Source organism: Xenia sp. Carnegie-2017, unplaced genomic scaffold, assembly GCF_021976095.1.
Source record: "Xenia sp. Carnegie-2017 unplaced genomic scaffold, XeniaSp_v1 HiC_scaffold_56, whole genome shotgun sequence".
NCBI lineage: Eukaryota > Metazoa > Cnidaria > Anthozoa > Malacalcyonacea > Xeniidae > Xenia > Xenia sp. Carnegie-2017.
The window spans coordinates 183,435-201,785 of NW_025813522.1; the positions used below are offsets into that span (position 1 = coordinate 183,435).

The 18,351-nt window shown below is 33.4% G+C and overlaps 1 pseudogene; it reads left to right on the top strand.

Annotated features, from left to right (window-relative positions):
• Positions 1-9,760: 9,760 nt before the first annotated feature.
• Positions 9,761-13,326, top strand: LOC124456565 (annotated as a pseudogene).
• The last annotated feature ends 5,025 nt before the right edge of the window (positions 13,327-18,351 follow it).

An 18,351-nucleotide genomic window follows, 5' to 3' on the forward strand; every position in this document is an offset into this window, starting at 1 on the left:
ACAAAGATACCCAATCGGCAAAAGTGATTCTAATAAGTATAGCACAATCCATCCAAGAACATGTACACTCCAGTTTCTACATGACCATAAAATTTTGTTATTACAATGAATGGCTTTTCATCCCGACAAATACCAATTAAGATTAGAAAACGTGGATGAGATGAAAAGCTAAAAATAGTTCTTGCTTCCTCGATGACATCAACCTCAGATTCCCTCACTGCAACTGCCATTCCTCAAAATCAACAAAATTCCATGCTATCAAAATTACCATTTGGGAATGAATATGTAGGCTTCTTTGATGAGGAACGTAGCGATTCCGACTGACTGATACTCATGCAATCAGGTAATCCACATAGCATTTTATTTTCAGTTGAGCAATCTATGAAATGAGACACCACAAGTGAAGACATTCTCACCATTTTGCACGAGCTTCTCGAAAGTGAGACGGCTTAAGTTTTCTTTTTGATGCATCTTTTTTCGGCATTGCTTCAAATCAAATGACATAAATGGGCTTTAATATGGACGGGAAGTACAGTACATAAGAGTATGCAACATATGTAATCTCCATTGTTCATTTGTAAAATAAAAACAATAATAAAACGCGTGTGGTGATTGGTCTATAGTCGTGTTTGCATTAGCCTGTGCGAACCGATTTCAACTCAACCAATCAAATCAATCTATCAACAAAAAAGAATTTGCATATTGATGTAAATTTGTCTGTTTTGAATTATTGTTTCGTATCTTTGTATACAAGAGGTAAAAACTGTTTTTCGTATTTGCAGCATTGCACTTGCTTATGCAAACCTTGAAGCCGTTTGTGAGAACTCGAGCAGATGCAATTGTGCAACACAAGACATTCTGTCTCCTGCTTGCACTGATCTTTTCTCAAGTTTTTCCAAAGGTCTCATTGGTTTGCATAAGCCAAATTGTATTTCTCAGATGATATATGGGCATATGTGACGTAAAGATCTAATAAATGCCCTATATTAAATTAACACCTTATACATATTAAACCCCCCCCCCCTGCTTGCAACGCCACTTACTAATAAAGTCCCGTCCTCAATAGACACCCACCACCTTAACAAAATTACCATTATGATATATTAAGAATAGTGGTTCACAATTTGGCGTATAAGAAGTTTAAATTGTCTTAGTTTTGTTTTATTTGTTCACACAAACAACTAAGATACACGTCTCTCTTTACATTTCGCTGCACCATAACATCTAGAATTGATTAAACACCCTGGCCGTTGATAAATTCATTTACGGTACCAACAAACACTCAAAGTAAAACAACATATATATTATAAATGAATTCCACTTTTAACATTTCGAAATTCGAATTCTGCTTCGTCGACAATTTCACTTTACGGTGTTTTTTTTGTGAAATAAACAGCACCGCATAATCCAATATTCTCAAGCGTATGTGATTGTTACACAAAAGCATACAGTAGCCAGTTGCAAAGTTTTCTTACAGAAAACAGTTGACAGTTGTGGCTTTAAATTTTTTCTAACAAATTATGTTTTAAATAAAATATTGATTATTTTTTAGTTAGTGCATGGACCCTTGTAGCATAGACCTTATTAGTAGCAGAGTATGTAGCATCCTATAAAAAAAAACCCAAAAAAAACACTCACGTTCTTTTCTTAACAACAGAATGTTACTTCAGCATGTGATTGTGGGGAGGTTGGTATTGCGTAGAGAGTATTTGAAGCTCACGGCAAGAATGCGTGATACGTAATACGTGCAATGATTACGGTAGGCGTGAAACATGACAAGAGTGTTCGATTTAAAAATGGCTTACGTGTTCTGTGAAATGGCGACAGTGCTCAGTAACGTAGATTAATAATTTTGAGTTTCATATTATTTCAATCCAAACACGTATTCGGTTTCATTTCTCATTCACCTCTTACAGCGGCAGTGCCATCAAGGGTGCCGAACCAGAGCGCACTCTCTCGTCAGCATCGTTTCGTTAGCTTGAACATCGGTAAAGTTAGTCATCTGTTTGGAGTTAATCTCGAGCAAAATATGGAACATGAGAAGGCTTATAGCGTTAAAAAACAAATTGGATAATTTAGACGGACAAATCATGAAAGTCGGTGTTTTCAAAAACTCGCCTCAGACCCCGTTGATCAACTGACCAAGCTTTGGATACGTCTCGGCTATTTTATAGATGATATGAATGCTCACAACTTTAAATGAATTGCGTTGGCAGACAGAGCTAATTGGTTGGGATATATGTTGCATACAAACTCTTACTTGTGAGACATTGATAAATGACAAAGAACATATTTCTCTCACAATTTAACTACGGGTCAAAACTTCTGGTGTTGTACAGAAGAAGAGAAAATAACTGTGCACTAACATGACGTCACAAAACCAAATGTTTACGTGATATCAGTTATTATTCTATATACGTGAACAACTAAATTACACAATAAGTACATAAAAAGTAGCTATTAGTTTACGAATAGTAGCTATGTCGTCTATTCAATGTCACTGTCCACTTCCGAGAGCTCTTCGATGTTTTCATCTTCAGGATCGGATTCCTTATACGTTGAGCTTTCAGATTCTTTGGGAATGTTGACATCATTGGTTAAGTTGACAATCTCAGCATGGAGAAGAAAAGTTTCTCCAAGTGGAAGTTCAAAACTTTTCTTTAAGCTGAAAAACTCATCCCGCAATTTGGTTTTAAATCTCATCAGTTCATGCTTCGAACCAAGCAAGAATTCATCGCTGCTCAAATCACCAAGAACAGCAAGTGCTTCCTCAATTTTTGAGGTAAGATTGGTGTAATACAACAAAAACCTTTCTCTTTCCAAGTTTAAAAGTTTCTCTTCCTCGTCACATCGTTTTAGAATCAAGTATATATCAATAGCCTTCCTCTTTGTGTATTCTGGGACCCAGGCTTCCCATAGAATGTCATCCTCACCAGACCCAAATCCCTCATAAAGGTCTGATGTAGGATCTTTCGTTTTGTCAAATGTAGGACGATCGGGTAAACTGTTGATAAAATCACGAAGAGAATCAATGGAGGCATTGTGTTTCTCAATTGTTAATTTCATCTTTTTTGTGATCTTGGTGATTTGCCTGGACAAGCGTTTGGCAATTTTCTGACCATCTAAACGAGTAAAAGGAATAAAAAATTAACATTTACAAGAACAACGAAAGACAGATATGGTAACGTAACTTAGGTTACAGGTATGCGAAATTTGCAGTGCATTACAGTACCTGCATACTTCTTTCTCAATGTTATTAAGAAATGCCTTTCAATGGAGCGTCCATGTAAAGTTCGGACAATATCTTTTCGTTTTCTTTGTATGACTTGCAATGCAACGACATCAAAATCAGGATGACCAGGTTTCCATCTTTCTTTTACAGAATGCTTTTGTTCAATATCTTTTAAAATCTTTCGAATATTTCTTTGACACATTTATACATACTGGTATAGTTTTTTCGACATCTGATGAATTGAGTAATCTTCAGTGATTATCTCCTGGTTTTCTTCAAAACATCCGAATGATATAGCACTAAGAATAATTCACCAATTGGGATCAAAAGAAATATTAAAACGTCTATAGGCATGTATTATATAGAAACATCCAGTTTATGGGATGTATTTTTCTGGAGAGAGGGGGTGCTCTAGTTTGGATAAGATTTTAGTGGCTGCTTGTTGCCGTACCATGCAAGACATTTTTCGCTTAATTTTGTTTCTTATATACAATGATTGGAGATTTTCGAAATTGAGCTCCATAAACCCCAATTACGATCGCTTGATGGTTTGGTATACATAATTTCTTTGGGAAACTGCCACTCATCATCCATCTCCACTAATCAAGGTTGGAGGAGACCACATTCCTCTGTTATCCGGCCTCTTAATCCATCCCTATCATTACCAGGTACAAAGCTTTATTCATTACCTGGCATGAAGCCTTGTGTCCATAACAATAAAATATCGTCACCGAAAATGACACTTTTGACAAAATGTCAGGCCTCTTGTTTGTCTAGAGCGGTACCAATTTATTCAAAGTTTAGTTGGTGTATGTACTTGTCCCACATCATTTATGCCAACATTAAAATACCTTTAAATGTGATGATAAAACACATCCAATATCATAAATTATTTTTAAACAAACAACAGGACTTTGGTCAGCATCTTTTAAAATGCTTTGGATTAGGAACAGCGAATACGAGATTCTGAATATTGGTAATAAGACACTAAATATTATTTAACGGTAATAATAGATCTCGTTAGCACAGAATCGTTTTGTCCTTTGTCCCTTTATTTCAAAATTGACACAGGAAAAGAAATTATAACCCGACGATTTTTTCTCCATACTACCTCATCAAAGATCAAGAATATTGGTAATTACGTGCAAACCAAGGCTAAGACACTAACCTTTCCCAATATTTAGTGTTGAAAAATCGTCCAGGGTCTGAATGCCGACTGCAACAACTACCAAACACTCCTTTTTCATCAAATAGTTGATTTTTGTGGAGTAAATTGCTTCTGTAACTTCTTCTGCTTTAAATATATGACAACTCTAATAGAAGTTGGAGCACATTATAGATTAGCGCATAAATAACAATTGTTTTATTACTTTAAAATAAACATGACAGTTTACACAATCAACACATAGACCATGCATAAACTTGATAAATTAGAGGAAAAGAAAAATTGGCTGTTTGTAATTTTGATTCTAAATCCACGTAGCTATTTACGTATGTATCGGGGCATCATATTTCACAACATCTTTAAATGTTCTGATGATATATGTCACAAAAAATATATAATTTAAAATAGTTCAAAAAGTAAACAGTGGAAAAAAGAAATCAAATACTGACTTGTGGGCAAAGAGGGCAAATTCTATAATCAATCAGGTTTTTCTGTATGAACTTTGATGATCTGACTTGGTGTTTGAAATATCTGACTAAAAATCAAATTCTTAAATGATATAATACATACAGTCAAACCTCTTGTATCAAATGACCCTTTACTGAGCAGATACTGTGTAATATCCAAAACTTGATCTCATATAGATAATAATAATTAATGTATAATAATGAAACCTCAATAAAGCTGACACTTTCATTAAGCTGACACTAGCCTGTTATCCAATGGTGTGTACTTAAAACAGGTTAGACTGTACTACTCTACAAATATAATCTAACTATTAGGTCTACAAGATCTGTGAATAGACTTTTGTTCTATAACATATAACATACCTGTATTCATCGAATGATCCATTGTTTAACACATTATATATGTTTTGACTTTAACAAGAATAAAATGAACACCTAGTAAACTTGCACATTTGTTTCAAAAATGAAATAAGGTTAAATACACAATGTCATAACAGCAAAGGAATCTTCATGTACAGTTTCAATGTGCTCTTACCTTATTTGAGGCAAATGCGCATTATTTATGTTGCTTGTAAATAACAGTGATTCAATAAAATTTCTTGCAAAGTACAACCCATCTATTTCCACCATTTGATGAGTAGAATATCACATGGATACACAATTTAGGTTTATTAGAAATACATACCAGTCTAGGTAGCATTTCAGGATATTCAACTTTAACAGTGCTGCAAAATATGTGCAAGAATACATGGTTCTTCAACAGGAATTTTTCAATGAAATCCATAAAGTCAAAGTGAAATGTAATTTTGGGTTGATAAGATGAGCCTGGCCACAGCAGGAGTTTTATTAGCATCATCCTTAATACACTGACAGAATTCGACAATTTTAAATGCTGCCGACCTAAATTTTGTATGAGATTAAAAATTGGAGTAATGGATGCAAATAATTAACATAGAAATTTAAGCTAATACCTAACAGTATGACTAACATATACACATTTACATGTAGTGAAAGCCAAAATACTGTCATTGTTGTAATACTTTACCTTTTCCATCCACACATATTGTAGTATGTGATTCTATTGAAGAGCAGTTAGCATGCTGACTGTCACGTAATATACAACCATAAAGTAATGGAACAAAATTTCACAATCAGTCTAAAGAGTAGTTATTTAAGCATCAGAACATGTATACATTACATGAGGCACCATGCACAGCATATAGCAGCATGTTGTTCTTGAAAATAATTGATAGTTTTAACAAAATACTACAGATTAAGTTACTTTAGAGTTAAGACGTGGTTTAAAAAATTGCCAGCATTTGATGAATACTAGAGCTTAACAAGCCAAATTCCAAATGTAAAAAGCAAAAATATTTCATCTGAAGAATTGACTTTTGGAAATAATCGCCTAGAATTGCCTTCTAATAGACGACTTAACTTGTTTATCTTTTGCTGGCAGGCAAATTTTATAGGGATTCATCTGTGCCACCAGAAAGATTTAAACTTACCTTCCAAACTTAAATCAAGTAGAAAACATTCCTCGTTCAATGAAGGGATTGCGTACACTCAAAACAGTAGAACTGTCCGTGACCGCGATCACGACATCTAATTTCTGCTTTTTTTTGCTGGTATCCCATCTTCTACGCATTTTACGCAGAGTTGTCCTGGTAACATGGCACAATTTTCGATATATGACTTTACTAAATTATCTTGCAAACACTTCCAGGATTCACTTTCATTCACTCTTCTCCTTTCATATCGAGATCCAGTTCCACGTAAATTATTTGTACCTTCGTTAAGGTTTTCTTGAAAGCCTTCAAATGTATTGATCGTACAAATTGGAAGAACAACATTAGGAGAGGAGAAATATTTTTCCTACTAAGTTTCCCAGCCGCAGAGTTTGTCTTTACAGTCAAAGAGTATAGTTTTACCCTGCGATTGCCGCTCCTACTAAGCGCCATCTTTTCCCCTGTCTCACACTAACAGTGTCAAGAGATGTTGAGGTCAGGAGAGACAAACATAGCATTTACATAGCACAAAAAGCAATCTAAATTGGCTATCTTTCGCATTCTAAAGTTTAGAACTCTGAGTAATACCCATTTAGAATGAGCAAAACGGTGTGCATGTTCAATTAACCATTCTAATTTTTTCAGGACAATAGTACTGTTAAATAAGTTTTCAAGACTTATTACTTACAGATGCGGACCATAGATTGATTACAATATGAAAATTATAGTAAATTGTGTAAATACAGATTGGACATAAGTAATGTAAAAGTAATTATAATCCTACGTAAGAAATTGGAAAGCCAAAATTTTATTCATTTCATGTAGTGTGGGCAGCCGTTGTATTTGTCAAATTATTCACTTTCTTGTAACCATGGCTTTGAATTTTGACACCACAGCTCGCTGCTTGCCTATAGAATAACTCTTTAGCAAATCTGTACAGCTCAATGTCTGCTTGATTGACTTCTCTTATTCGTTTTAAGATCTTTTTTGAAAGCGGTTTTCGCATTGTTTTGTTAGCAACATAGTAGTTAGTAAGCTCTTCGGGTGGAGGAGGTAACACGAAATCTGGTAGTCGTTTGCTTAATACAGTCAAGAAATCTCTTAAATGCTCTGTAATACCAACAGTGACAAACCGACGCAACATATTCTGTTTTGCCTGCGCTATGGCTTTTGGACTTCCTTCATTACAGTAAGAATATGGACCACAGAAAAAGGGTCATTTCATTCCAAATGCAACCAAGGTACTGGTTTTCCAAACATTCTTCCATGCTTGAATTAACATGATACAGTCGATATTTAGCGTAATCACTTTGGAAAAGAGGAGTTTTCGAAAAGTAAAAATACGACACAAAACGTGAAACTGGTTCTCGTAACATATTAATATAAGTTGCATTGATATCATCTCGAAAAAGCACATGAGCAATGGCAAAAAGTCGTTTGCTTTTTTTTTGTGTGAAACTTATGTAAGACTTAAGTCGGTCAATTATTGGATGATTGATAGTTACATTGTCCAATTCTTCCATGGGTACTAGAAAAATAAAAATTTGTTTTCTCATTTGCTATCTATTCTACATGAATTAAATCTAAATGGTAATATGTGCCTTATTAACTTCAACAAGTATTTCTTATTCAAGCAAATGGCAGAGAAAACGTGTGCAGACTGCTATAAAATATTTGGGTCAACATGTGCACTGTAAGTGTTTACTTAGCTTCTTTTTTTTAATTTTTGCCGTTTTTTAAAACAGTCTATATGGGTTTGTAATGCCCTTAGAAATTAGTAATATAGTAGTAAAATAGATCTTAGTGACGGTAGAGCTTCTCCAACAGTTTTTTTTAACTATACATTTAACGCAACAAGCTACTTTAATTTTCTAAATTACTACAAATGATTTGCAACAAGATGTGTCTCGTTTAAAGAAATTGAATAATGATGGATGCGTTAGAAAGCACCACATGGAGTGAATGTTAGAATGATACAATTTTTCAGTAAAACAATATTCCTGCATATTTGACGCCTGCTACCCTACCACCCCCCCCACCCCCAAAAATTACTTCACAAAATGATGGCAAAACAATTTTGAGTTTCTTTAAAAGAGAATGCATATTACATGTTGTGATCCTCACCGTATGGCGATCGATATCTATTATTCATAATCTGTACAAAATTGCGCAACGCAAAGGCTCTTACCAAGGCATATCATATATTTGTGACTATCAAATCCCTTAAGCTTTATACTGCAAATGCTTTCTCAAATGAGTTGCGACTCTACTGTGTAAAGGATATGTATTGATATTTATGCAATTCAATTAATGGCAAATCATATTTTTGATTGATTAGTTTTTGTCTCATCCTAAGGAAATTTTGTTGTAAATAAGATTTATTTCTTCAGAGATCAACTTGAAGCAAATTATAAATTACACATTTCTATACGTATATTGTCTATAATGGTAGGGTCTTGACATAGACTAATCGGGTTAATATTTACGGAAGTTTCAAGAACCTTAGTGGTAGTCAGCTTCAGAGTCAAGTATTGCGTAAAAGTTTTGGTTTGCCGTATTTGTTGTCTCATTCATACGTCGTCATATTTTGTATAGAGAAAATATGTTTTTGTGTAGTTTTAAATTGAGTTAACAAAGTAAAGACATTTAGTGTTTTTGCTATACTTTTCCACGTTTTTCTATTTAAAATTTTATGACAAGCTCGAGATTTTTATAAGATAATACATGGATACCTTAAACATAAACAGTAAACTCTATAAATAACTGAAAGGCCATCCTCACTGCCATCTTTAAAATCTTAACTGCTGCTTTTTTCCAGATATCCCTTACGAAATTTATCAATAGGATCTTATTAGAATTCCAATAGGAATATAAGATTCCTGTAGTAAATCCTATAGGAAGGGAGAGTGAATTCATTTTTATTCCGATTCCGATAGGAAATATATTAAGAAAATGGCGGCAATTTTAAAGCCTATATGAATATTTAAATTCCTGTAGGAAATCCTATAGGAAGGGAGAGTGAATTCATTTTAATTCCGATTCTGATAGGAAATATATTAAGAAAATGGCGGCAATTTTAAAGCCTATAGGAATATATAAATTCCTCTAAGAAATCCTATAGGAATATTAATAGTATTTGTTTGGCAATTCCAACAAGAAATCCTTTAAGAAGATAGTGAAATTAAAAACCTATATGAATAACAAAATTCCTATAGGAAATCTTCTGGAAATGTTAATGGAAAAACCTATGTAGCAATCGAAATATATAGGAAATGTAATTTATTTTTTCTCCAAATTTACAACTATGGTAGATTCTTTAGATATCTAATACATGAAATAAACGAAGCATTGTGCTATGGAGTTAGTTGTTGTGTAAGAGACAATGATAATGCCATCTCTTGAATCAAAGGCTGCTGATGTTTGAATTTTTTACCAGAATTTAAACAACAGCTTTACGAGCTGACTTTAATTATTGAAATGCCACCATGAATACAAGATGAAAATTCTACAACATTTGAGAACGAATCTTGGCTCTTTACCCACGAAATAATTGTCAAGTGGCCCATAGACTTCAATGCAGCGAAACGAACTGATGTAAATACAATCAAAACGGAAAGCGAAAGATATCCAGCAAGAATTGTAAAATTTGGAGGTTGGCGTTTGAGTTTGATTTTTGAAATGCCACCGCAAAATATAATTTAAAACACTTGAGAAAAACGACGATTTTTTTGAAAGCAAACATGTTTCGACATTATCAGAATGCCATCTTCAGTGCAGAATGGTTAGTGTTAAGTCAAGTTCAGCCTTGCGTTTCAAATAAAATCGTCGTTTTTCTCAAGTGTTTTTTAAAATTGTTGCTAATTCGAAATTATAAATTTAAAACGTATAAATATTTCGAATAATCATTTCCGTATTTCTGCCTTCTAAATTTTTTATTAGGTAGCACTTGCTCCTGGTATTAAGATTTTGCCTTCGCAGAGGGATCTTTTTACTTTACAAGTAAATCCAAAGAACTACACGTATGCGTTAATGGACATGATTTGGTCCAGAGATGAGTTGGCAACACATTTCCTAACAGGAAAAACGTCCAATGCTCACAAAGATAAAACACAAAAGCGATCATTGGATGCTTCAATAGTTGTTGCACTGTGTGGTAAATAAAGCTTTAAACCTTTATTCTATCATTGCAAGATGTCTAATACAGTTTGTTAGCACGGTCAGCCGTGAGGATTTTTTTGTGGGATGGCTTTATGCAAATTGGAAATAAATACGGAAATTAATACAGGTCCTCCAGAAAACTACTACATTTAATAGAATATTTGATGTAGTTACAAGTAAATATTAGATGAATTGCAGCATGCTTTAAGACATGTACCAAATAAACAATAAAACTATATGAAACTTTAAATTGTTTCATAGTGTAGTCAAAAAATTAGAGACTATGTACATGATATTACCCGACAGTTTCAAAACAACAAAAAACTAAGTTTGGGCGCGGAAAAGATGAACGCGTCTGCTTACAGACTTGACAGTTCAATAAAGGTCACTAAAGTAGTAACTTTCATTTAGAAAACCCCAGGTACCAAGTAGCTACCACATGAGCGCTGAAAACAGTGCTATACGGTCCCGCTCAGTAGCTATAATTTTAATTTAACTTTCCACCAGGTATACCCTATGATTTCTAATTTTTTAAAGCAGATTTCTGTCCATTATAGATGTGGTTGTAAAAAATTTCGCTTACATCACAAAAAAATGGTGAAAGGATTCATAAAGGTGTAAAAAATTCAAAATAAGTGACAACGTACCAGATAACTGATTCTTTTTATAATTTTTTTTGATAGCTAATTTTTCAAGTTTTTCTAGTTATACATACATAAACGTTATTTGTATTATTGGTATTTTTGCAATTTTATTAACGTATACAATTTTAAAGTTTTTTAAGTTCTATTAAATTATTTGATTTCTGTATTATATTTAACGGGCAGCTAAAGTAATGTGTCTGTTTTTTATGACTTGTCAATCCTATGATCCTGTAACAATTTATAGTCTTTTAGAGAGTCTTATAGAAACTTGTGGGTAAAATTTAGGTCATATAAAATTATGTAGAAGTCACTATGTATGTTTTAAGATCTCCCCTAGACAACTAGATCATGTAGCAATTCACGTGCGATTTTATAAAAAATCCGATTAGATTCCGTTGTAATCTGTATGCAATACTTTAGCCTCTTTACAAATTCATTTAAGAGTTTTGCTGGAATTTTCGTAGGAGATCTGGTAGGAATTGTTATAGGAATTCTTGCATGTCTTATTTCAGTTGTTGTAGGAATTTGTATAGGAATGCTTTTAGGAATTCTAATAGGATTCCTTTGTAAGAATTCTTTTAGAAATTCTTGTAGGAATTCTTATATAAATTCCTATAGGTTCGTACAGCATTCTATACGTTGCTCCTATAGGCTCATGGGCCAATTTCTAATTGGATCCTATAGGAAGTTTTAATAGGAATTCGGAGATCTGGTAAAAATTTTTATAGCAATAATTTGTATAGGAAAACTTGTAGTATTTCCAATAGGATTCCTTTGTAAGAATTCTTATAAGAATTCTTATAGGAATTCTTGTATGAATTCCTACAGGTTCTCACAGCATCCTATAGATTATTCCTATAGGCTCATGGGCCAATTTCCAATAGGATCCTGTAGAAAGTTTTAATAGGAATTCCTATTGATAATTTTCGTAAGGGATCATCCATGCTCTTACGCACTTTTAAAGGAAAAATTTAGGCCCTTGTGCAATTCTGCAGGTAAAAACTAGGCTTCTGGAAACCAAACAGACTTGCATTCTTGCTCAATGTCGTAGCTTTAGCTCAAGCATTGGATTGTTATGTCAGTTTGCCCTAACAAAGGGGCATGAATGACAACACAAGTGAGGAATACGAAACTAATTGGGACATTAGTTTGGAAAGGTGACCGGTAGATTTGCCAAAGAGTCTGTATATTCGCAATGTCTAGAGTCCCTTCCCAAACGATCATACACGTTCTAAATCTTTTAGTGTTTGTTGTCAAACTGTGGAAAATCTGATATTTCTCCTACAAGTAAATAAAGATTTTCTGTACACTTTCGTATGGAAACTTTTTGTTCTGTTTTTTTAAACTTCTAGGTATTGTCTAAAAAAGATGACCTACTACCAATGAAACCTAACATGAAAAGAGTTACATTTCATTTTGAAATTGCGTTGTGGAAAGTTTTGAAGAGCAGACTTCCACAGGCAAGACTTTAACATTGTCTCTTCACCTAGACTCAGTCTATTCGGAGGAAGGTAATTTTTGATGCATCATGCTTTGTTGCTATACTCTACCTAACGCACTTCTATCTTTTCATGGCCAGAGACTTACACAATAGATAGAAATCAGTTTAAATCCTCATAAAGATATTTTTTCCTAGATCCAAGAACTTAGCCTGCAGGCTGCATATAGCAATGCTGCTGTAATCTACAAGTACTTAAGATAATTGATGGCCCTCTCATTTATTTCATCAAGTCGAATTGAAGCAATGTTGTATGTGTTGAAAAAACATGTCAGTCAAGATTTAACTTTAAGCAAACTTGTGGATTATATCAAGTACCAATGGATTGAAAGTAAGATCTTTCCCAATAAAAAGTGGAGTGTGTATGAGAAAGCCATCAGCACAAACACTGATATAGAGCGATGGCATAATACATTAAACAGATGTGGTAAAAGACACGCAAATGCTCCTATGTTTCTCTTAATTTAGTCAATGAATATCGAAGCCCAAGTTACTTACATCAATATGAGACTGATATCTGAAAAGAAACTGAAAAGATTACATAGAGAAATGTACAGGAATCTACAAGAAAAACTGCCAACAGAAAAACTGCTCCAATCTCAATGGACCAGCATGTGGATAAATGAGATAAAAGGCATGACATTTCAATCATAATGCATCAACATTCAAACAGTATATATTATAAAACAATGAGATCGTATTAAAGTACAAGAATTTAATTGGTTGTTTCTGATCGCAGGTTATTTTAGTGAGGTTCGCTAATATTTCTTATATCGTCAATTACTATAACCGTTTTATACTCTTCTGAGTTGTTTAATATATAATTTTGCCGTTTGAAGATAGCAATAAATGTTAATTCAATAAGTATATTTTAGGTGTTCTGGCCTAAGGGATCACTTAAAGTTTATCGGTCAGAAACTAATTACTATACAACGTACTTATTGTTAAAATGGATATTATTTTCTGTCAACAAAATAAATATCATTGACAGTCGATAAACTTAAATAGTCAATAAAGGCCTTTGCCATTATAAATAAGGCGATTTTTTAAACTTTTGCAATCTGCACCCTCTAAGCCCCTGTAATCATTGTCTACAGGGTGAGCACCGCTGTGCTCCCCACTAAATCCAAAACTAACTAGAAAGAAACAATAAATCGTCACGTGTTTAATAGACTGTTAATATGATCTTTTTGAAGAATGAAATGCAAAAAATACAAAATACCATTGATAACGTTAACGGGACAGTAACTGATTTCTTAATTGTTTATCCATTGATTTACTCGATTAAACTAAATAATTAGTTTACTCTATTCATAAAGTAAGTATTTTTATTAAACAGAACAATATTAGGTAAAACTATATGAGGTAAATTGTATTATAATCTATATTTTGTGAGGAAGTGTTAATAAAAAATGTAAGACTGATTTTAATAACTTATGAGGTGTTATATTTTGAAACAATTTGTTTCCATTTTTTCATCACAGACTACATCCAGTGAACACATTATCGTTATTTATAACTGTTGGTTCTGACTTATCACTGGAAATTCATTGTGCTGGCCTAATTTAGTTTTCACTTGCATAGCAAGTTAAGAACAAACGATTTCCTTACGAAAGTGCTGTAAATTTCTCTTGAGAGCTTGACATACGCACAGAAAATTAGATTATATATCTCTGAAGTAAATGTACTTGTGCCTTTTAAACCTTTACAAAATTTTGGAATAATTTTGAATTTTAACAAAAAATACAGCATTAGCTTTATGATTTTATTTGTGAGGAAACATATAGAAGTACCCCTAACCCTGGTATGGTTTGAGTAATCCCTTAAACGTGGTAAGTTAGAGGGCTTGCTAAAAAAAAGACTTGTACAGAATGTCCTTACGTTAATATTACAGATTTTACATCCTTGAAAAACAAACCAAGTGAACGTTGGAGAACGAGCCTTAGACGTTGGCGAATCGACTCGGGACGTCGGCGAATTGTCAGTTGCAAAACGTACGTCGTTCTATGGAAATGCCAATTCGTGATTTCAGGCAATCAGAGGTGTCAAGTAATGCTGAAAAGATCTCACCAACTACACCCTTTTTCCCTAAACCAGATACTCTGCTGGACAATGAAAGGAATAAAGAGGTGAAATGCCCAACTTGCACTGCATTTTTTTAAAGAATGTAATCCATGAACATGCACATGTTTGCCTAGAAAGTAAGAGTATCCAAAACGTTAACTGTAATTTATTTATATACATATCTATCAGTAGGGTACAAAGCAAACAAGTCAAGGACACAGTTGCAGTGTTATAGCAACCTTTAATAATTAAATAGATGGAGTATTTTCACTGAAAATACGAGGTCATTTTAATGAATTTGAAGGACTGAATACCATATCCATTCTATTTGACACATACATCATTAAGAATAAGAAAGTATAATCGAGTCATAAGGGTCATAAGCATAATCGAGTGATTTTTATCATCTACAGCAAGTAAATATGCCAGAATCTGACCTTACTGTTACACAAAGCGAATATATTCTGACTCTGCGGAAATTGCAATTTGCTCTTTCAAGCTCTCTCTTGAACCAAAAAGCATTCACATGTTTTTTCATCTTTGAAATCTCGATGGAAATGCCTTCTTGAATATCAAAACAATTGAAACCATGACTTAATTGGTAAAGAATATCAAAACTCACTGTAAAGAGGCCATTATTTATATAGTGTGTTATAATCATACTAATAATATCGTTGGTTTAGCAAGCTCTTTTTTATACTTTTCCCTATCAACAGTGATGTGACAGTCATTGCGCAAAAAAAATATGGTTAGGGTGTCAAATCAGGTCTCATGGTACCACTCAGACAGAATGCTTGTATTGTGATTAGCTTGACACTTTTTACACTATGTCAGATGATGGCAAATAATGCAGCATTCCAATCGCTGATTATGTAAATAATGCTCTATCACAAAATCGCGGCTCGTTTACGAGTTTTGACGAGGTTAACACATGGAGTTCTATATGACCTGGAGGAAACATGGGTCAGGGCCGTTTAGTTCTATAATAAGTACAGCGGTTAAGTTGATTGGGCAATGATGCAAAAAATCTTCGCTAAAATGACTGCTTTGCAAAAGAAAATATTCTTGACCTCCCCTGATGTCTATATTCAATTATATAGAATTTTACAGAAACAAATGCGATATCTTTTTCGGCATTTCTTTCGTTGCCTATCGTAGTTTCCACAAAAAAAAAAACATCTCGCTTTCACAGGTAAGATATTTGCATCTTTTGCTTGTTCACCAGATTAAAAAACAAGTACACTTGAAGTGCCATAAACTCCGGTGTATAACACATTATCGAAAAGGACTTTAATATCATATAAACTGATGTTTAATCGTGGCCAGACATTTGTTAGGCGAAAAGTGAATTTTCAGTATAAACATATTAGCTCAACATAAGACTTTTAAGAAAGCAATCACAATAAAAATATAAGAGAAAAGGTTTTCTTATAATTACGTTTTGTCTTTAACTTAAGACATGTTCAAACTATTTAAGATAAATTATATAAATGAGGTTTCAAATACAAGCATTTTTTACAGGGTGTTAATTTCTATGTGAGAAAAGTGTTTTATGAATCATAAGCTCATAATTGTTAAAGGAAGAAGAGAGAATCGACAGTAGCAGATGGTGGTGGACATAGGAAGGTTTCCCTGTTAAGGGAGAGATTACGAAGTGTTCTGATATTCTGGTGTGTAAATGACGCGTGGTTTACTCACATACGCTGCGGAGCAGCATTGACAATTAAATGAGTATACCGCTTATCGGAAGCACACTTTCACTAGTCTCTTCACTAATTTCTATAGTATCATTCCCATTCAATTCAAACGCTGCTTAATCTCCTCTTTACTTCACAGAATTTTCAATCTATTTTCTAGCTATGAACACTTTAATACAGAACTAGAAGTTGTTAGAAATTTTTCATCTTAAGCATCTTCCCTTCATACATATTTGACAATAATGTTCACCGCTTTCTCAACAATACGTTTGAACCCAAAGATCTTATTCATACTACTCCTAAGGGAATCATGTACTTCTGTCTTCCTTTCACTGGCGTACACTGTCTTCAAGATTTGCACTCAAATCACTCGACTCTGTAATGCTATCTTCCTCATATCAACGTTTGCTTCGTTTTTTGTTCTTCCAAGCTTTTCTTCTCTTTCTCTCCTTTTAAGGATAGGGGTTCCCAAGTTCCTGACATCAAGTTTTATATACTCATTTAAATGTTGATACTGCTCTGCCAATTTTAATGGCTTCTCAGTTCTCTCTTCTTCCTCCGACAATTATGACACTATGATTCATAAAAGCCTTCCCATATCCAAACTTAAACCCTCTCTTAACAACCAAGGCAACTCCATCCCCCTTCACCTTCTTTAGTATACCGCCATTCCCATTTCATTCCGTCATCTAAACTTCCTACTTTCCTCACATGTAATTTAACACCCTGTAATAATATGCTTGTATTTAAAACCTCATGTATATAATTTATCTTAAATAGTCTGAACATGTTTTAATTTAAGGATGAAACGTAACTATTAAAGAACCTTTTATCTTTCCTTATTTTACTATTGTAATGGCTTTCTTAGAAATTTTATATGGGGCTATTATGTTCATACTGAAATAAAGTGATGTTTTATCTGGTTTTGTTAGGAAAACTCCACACACTTTTTTACTTATTTGCTATTATATGAAATTGTAACTTTTTGAATCAATTTGCAAAATACTTTCCTTTACGCAAAAACTAGCCTGCTCTTTTTACTCGTTGGGCATGTAAGATAAAGAAACGATTACTTCAAACAGCACACAAAGTTTTGGGTAGAGTTTTTTCTGACGTATTTGCTGACAACATGGTAAGAAAGTCAGGTTGCAAAGCTTATATGGAACATGGTTCAGAAACAACATTTATTCATACATAACCTTAAAGGCAATTGGAAAATGTTATTAATACGAGAATGATTTATTGCCTTCCCTATCTAAGAGTTATGTGATCAAGGCATAATTCTTTGGTTGCAGACAATGGATTCACTAAAGATGGCTGGAATACTTTGAAAGTAAAATTTAAGTACGACAGAAAGATGGCAAGAAGGTTGTGTGTGTATTGATGCTTGCTGAAATGTCAATTAACAAACATGTAAAATAGGATGGCCATAAAGTTTGCGTTTATGTCAAAACTGGTAATTAGGTTGATAATGACTCGCTGTAGATGTATAAATTCGAACAATAAAATGCTTTGAGTGTTAAATAACTAACTCCACTTAAAATAAATTAATCCACTTAAATAACTTAATCCACTTAAATAACTTAATCCACTTCAGAACAGGACAAAAAAGTTGTGATTTGTACACAATACTATTTGTTTTCAATTACAATGACACATACCCATCGTCTCTTGTGATAACTTGAGTCTTTGAAATTTAATATGAAATTTGATAAGATAAAATCATACATAAAAGTAAAGCCATAACTTTCAAGCCATATAATTATTTCCCCTATCAAGCTTTCAATGATTATAAAAGCGTGAACAGTTTAGGCTTTAGGTTTTTGCTTGAAACTTAAAAAATAACAGTGTTGATTGTTGAGGCACGTAAAATGGCATTAAATACTAGCAAATATGATAGTTTTTACGGAAGTGAATG